Genomic DNA, 6,000 nt, shown 5'->3' with positions numbered 1-6,000 from the left:
ATACATATAGAATCACTCTTATGCCCAGCTTCTTACATGTTTTCAAAGTTTATCCATGTTGTAGTATGCATCATATTTCATTCCTTGTTAGAGCTGACTTAATACCACAATTTGTTTATCCATTCATCAGCTGATAGACATTTGGATTATGTCCACATTTTGCCTACTATAATAATGATGCTATGCACATTCATGTACCAATTTTTGTGTGGGCATTTTTTTTATTTATCTCAGGTACATACCTGGAAGTAGAAGTGCTAGGTCACATGGGAACATTATGTTAAACTTTTTGAGGAACCACCAAACTTGTTTCCTAGAAGCTACAGTTTTACATTCCCACCAGTAGTGTATGAATGAGCATTTTCATTTCCTGACATCCTCGCCAACACTCATTTTGTCTTTTGATTGTAGTCATCCTAATGTATGTGAAGTGGTATCTCATTGTGGCTTTGATTTGAATGGCTGCAGTATCTTTACTAGAAAAAAAAATCAGTTCATCCTCTGGCACTTGATATGTAAAAACTGATTAATGCATCCTTCTCAAAAGGAGGATCAAATTCAATTTAACTTGATGTTAGATAGAGGATTATATGAGTTGGCTATCATAGGATTATGTATTCATACCAATTGTCATGTGACTTGACTGTGAATCCTGTGGGAAGTCTATGTAACTGCCGTTGACTTTCGGCTTGACCACATGGCATGCTCTAAACCAACAGAATGTGAGAAGACATGCTATTTGCCACAATTGAGCAGAAGTTTACAATTCCATATTTCCTCTCAGTTTCTCTCAATCCTATATTCTGTAATATCCCAGAGTTCTGCTCATTGAGCCTACATCCCACAATAGGAAGACATACACTGAGTGGCCAGATTATGATCTCTGAACGCATAATAATCTGGCCACTCAGTGTATATGTGTGTGTGTGTGTGTGTGTGTGTGTGTGTGTGTGTGTGTGTGTATTAGAGGCCTGGTGCATGAATTCATGCATGAGTGGGGTCCGGCCAGCCTGGCCAGGGAAAGGGGACATGGGCGGTTGGCCGGTCTGCCTGCTGGTTGAACTCCTGGTTGAGGAGACAATTTGCATATTAGCCTTTTATTATATAGGATATACACTGAGTGGCCAGATTATTATGTGTTCAGAGATCATAATAATCTGGTCACTCGGTGTATATAGCAGAGCCCCAGTCTACCTGTAGCCAAGCAAAACCAAGCCTGTCAGATAATTGATATTAGTACATTAATTTAAATTTTTATATATTTTTATATGCATTAAAGAAAAAGTCTCAAGAGCTCACTAAACTATTAAGTGTGTTGATTAAATCAATGTATGCATGGATAATTTTCACTTTGTACATTTTTGTATTGTTTGGAGTTTTTAATGAACTTACAACATTTATGATTCTTTCTTCACTCACTGTTATTTTATATTATTCATGTTGTCTATTCAACTTAGATTAAGCTATAGTGAACTTACTTTTCAAGAAAAAGAAATCAATAATAAAAATGATTTTATTCTTTAAAAATGAGTGTAGTTTTTAAAAAGCACTGTGTAAAACTCTAAAGACTCCACACAAAAAAACCTACTAAATTTAGTAAATTAATTCAGCTTTGTAGCAGTATACAAAATTAACACCCAGAAATTTATGGCATTTTTATACACCAATAATGAATTCTCAGAAAGAGAAACTAAAAAACTAATCCCATTTACCATTGCAACAAAAAAAATTAAGATACTTAGGAATAAACTTAACCAAGGAGGTAAAAGACCTGTACTCAGAAAACTACAGGATGTTGAAAAAGAGACAGAAGAAGATATAAGTAAGTGGAAGAATATACCGTGTTCATGGATTGGTAGAATTAACATCATTTAAATATCCATACTACCCAAAGCAATCTATAGATTTAATGCAATCTCTATTAAAATACCAACAGCATATTTCATAATCTAGAACAAATACTCCAAAAACTTATATGGAAACAAAAAGACCACGAATAATTGCAGAAATCTTGAGAAAGAAAAACAAAGTTGGAGGAATCACAATACCAGATATCAAATTATACTACAAAGTCACCGTAATCAAAACAGCCTGGAACAGGCTAGTACTTGTTCAATGGAACAGAACAGAGACCCCAGAAAGGGACCCAAGCCATTATGCTCCATTAATATTTCACAAAGGAGGCAAGAGCATACCATGGAGTCAAGATAGTCTGTTCAAAAAATGGTGTTGGAAAAATTGGACAGATACATGCAAAAAAATGAAACTAGATTACCAACTTACACCATACACAAGAATAAACTCAAAATGGATAAAAGACCTAAATGTAAGTCGGGAAACCATAAAAATCCTAGAAGAAACTATAGGCAGCAAAATCTCAGACATCTCATAGCAATATGTTTGCGGATACATCCCTAGGGCAAAGGAAACTAAGGAGAAAATAAACAAATGGGACTACATCAAACTAAAAAGCTTCTGCACAGCAAAAGAAACCATCAACAAAACAAAAGGAAAGCAACAGAATGGGAGAAGATATTTACAAATGATACCTCTGATAAGGGCTAATATCCAAAATATATAAGGAACTCATACAACTTAACAAAAGGAAGACAAATAATCCAATTAAAAAATGGGCAAAGGACCTATTAGTAAATAGACACTTCTCCAACGGGAACATACATATAGTCAAGAGAAATATGAAAAAACTAGAGGCCCGGTGCACGAAATTCGTGCATGGGGGGTTTGTGTGGGGGGGCTCAGCCCAGCCTGCACCCTCTTGCAATCCTAGACCCCTCAGGGAATGTCTGACTGCCAGTTTAGGCCCGATCCCTGCATGGGATCAGGCCAAAACTGACAGTCAGATATCCCTCTCACAATCTGGGACCACTGGCTCCTAACCGCTTTCCTATCTGCCTGCCTGATCCCCCTAACCACTCTGCCTGCCTGCCTGATCACTCCTAACCACTAGCCTGCCTGCCTGATGTCCCTAACTGCTCGCCTGACTGCCTGATTGCCCCTAACCACTCTGCCTGCCTGCCTGATTGCCCCTAACCACTTGCTTGCCTGCCTGATCACCCCTAACCACCTCTGCCTCGGCCCCTGCCACCACGGCTTCATCTGGAAGGACGTCCGGAAGGTTGTTCAGCTGTCCAGTCTAATTAGCATATTACGCTTTTATTATTATACTAGTGACCCAGAACGCAAAATTGCATAGCCCTGCCCACCCACACATACACCGCCAACCACCCACCGCCCTGTCTTGACACCCTAACCTCTCCACCCAGAGCTCAAGTGTGCTTGGCCCTGCCCCCAACCCCTCTGGCCTTCTCTGGCCACTTCAAGCCCCACCCTTGGTCCCGTAAGTCGCCTCGGGCTGGTCCCGCCTCCTCGGGGCACCTCCCTGCTTCTGCCCCATCTCCGGAGCAATGCGGTGGCTCTGCCCCACCACGCACGCAGCCTCCTGCTGAATAGTCATTACAACGTGAGGGCATCACGACCATTAGCATATTAGCTCTTTATTATATAGGACTAGAGGCCCAGTGCACGAATTCGTGCATGGGTGGGGTCCGGCTGGCCCAGCCCCAATTGGGGCGGATTGGGGCTGGGCCTATCGGGAGGAGGAGATGGCAGGAGGTTGGCTGGCCCGCCCCGATCAGGGCTGATCGGGGTGGGGCTGGCTGGGGGATTGGCCATAGGTGACTGGCCGGCAGGCCTCGCCCCCGATTGGGGTTGGGGGACTGATTGGGAGTGGGGACAGCCATGGGGAGGGGCTGTGGGTGGTGGGCCGGCTGGCCCCGCTCCCAAATGGGGTGGGGGTTGCCAATTGGGGGCCAGCAGCCTGAGGGAGGGGCCATAGGTGGTTGGCTGGCCAGCCCTGCCCCTGATTGGGGTGAGGGGGCCTATCTGGGGTGGGGCAAGGCAGGGGGAGGGGCTGCAGGAGGTTGGCCAGCTGGCCCGCCCCCTATTGGGGTGGGGGGAGATTAGGGGCGGGGCTGGCTGGGGGAGGCGCTGCAGGGGGTGTGGGCCGATGGGGGTGGGGCTGGCCGGGGGGAAGGGGGTGGGGCATTTGGCCAGCCAGCCCCTCCCTTGATCCAGGTGAGAGAGTCTGGTAGTGGGCAGTACTTATTAAAGGATACTTTTGAGAACAGGAACTGGGAAGAATGGGAAAAGAGCCGGTTTGAGCAGAGGAATAAGCAAAGCTGCAATGCTGGCCTGGGATCAGCCTCAGCTAACCACACAGAGAGCTCTTGGGTCAATGGAGAAAAAAGGAGACATATGTACCTGATGGGGCCGGTTTGCTGGCCACAATGGGTATGGTCATTATGGTTGCTGGCTTTTTATATATATATAGCTAGGATATGCTCAAAGTCACTGATCATCAGAGAGATGCAAATTAAAATGACAATGAGGTACCATCTCACACCTGTCCGAATGGCTACCATGAACAAATCAACAAATGACAAGTGCTGGCAAGGATGTGGAGAAAAGGGAACCCTAGTACACTGCTGGTAGGAATGCAGACTTGTGCAGCCATTATGGAAAACAGTATAGCGTTTCCTCAAAAAATTAAATATGGACTTGCCATTTGACCCACTGATCTCACTTTTAGGAATATATCCTAAGAAACCCGAAACACCAATCAGAAGAATATATGCAGCTGTATGTTCATATCAGCATAATTTACAATAACTAAGATCTGGAAACAGCCCAAGTGCCCATCAGTAGATGAGTGGATAAAAAAGCTGTGGTACATTTATACCATGGATTACCACACAGCAATAAAAAAGAAGGATCTTTTACCCTTTGAGATAACATGGAGGAACCTGGAGAGTATTATGTTAAGTGAAATAAGCCAGTCAGAGAAAGACAAGTATCACATGATCTCACTCATATGTGGAATCTAACTTAACAAAATAGACCGATGAACAAAATAGATCCAGAGACACAGAAGCATGGAACAGACTGTGGAATCTCAGAGGGAAGGTGGGGAGGGTGGGTGGGTGGGAAGATCAATCAAAGAACTTGTATGCCAATATACATAACCTGTGGACATAGACAATAGGGTGGTGAAGGCTTGGGGTGGGGTAGGGGGGCTCTAGCAGGGGTCAATGGGAGAAGAAAGGGGGACATATGTAATACTTTCAACAATCAGATTTTTTTAAAGCACTCTGTACATGTGTGATTACATTTGTAGCTCTCACTGAAAATACTAGTTTAAGAATATTAGCTGAAAAAGTAGTATCCAAAAAAAACCAAACACAAAAAATACAAGAAAACATAAACAAAAGAAAAAACAAAAAATATTGTATCAGTTCTTAGCAATCTCAAAACACCCTTTAGCTATATGAATAATAGCTTCATAACAAATTCTTCCCTAACCACCAATATTAATGCAAATTTGCTTAGCGGGTTAAATAGATGTGTCATATTTTCTACCCTATATAGCACCATATACCCCCTCTAAAACCTCCTTTGATCTGAGTTAACCCAATTCTCAATTTATTCCACCATTCTGCCTGGGATGAGACAGGGCTGCAGTTGAAAGACTGAAGAAGGCTAACTGTAGGCTAATTGAGAGACATTCTGTTTGGTTGGTGTGGCGTGGTAGTTGAGTGTCCACCCATGAACCAGGAGATCGCAGGTTCAATTCCTGGTCGGAGCACATGCCCGGGTTGTGGGCTTGGTCTCCAGTAGGGAGCAAGCAGGAGACAGCTGATGGATCAATGATTCTTTCTCATTATAATGTTTCTATCTCTCTGCCTCTCTCTTCTTCTCTGAAATCAATAAAAACATTTTTTTTTCAGAGACATTCTGCCTGCGGTGGATAACTTGATTCATTTCATCTACAAACACTACTGTAAATACCATTGCCAGCTATTTTATAAAATATAATATTCCTAGGAAATAAAATATCCCTTCCAATATTCATTTTTACTTAAAAGGAAATTATTAATCTGTCCCGATGAAAAGAAAAAAAAAATGGCAAATAAAAGGACAGTA

This window comes from Plecotus auritus (assembly GCF_963455305.1).
Source record: "Plecotus auritus genome assembly, chromosome: 1".
Lineage (NCBI taxonomy): Eukaryota > Metazoa > Chordata > Mammalia > Chiroptera > Vespertilionidae > Plecotus > Plecotus auritus.
The sequence above is the reverse complement of the archived record's forward strand: the minus strand, read 5'-3'. Positions refer to the sequence as shown.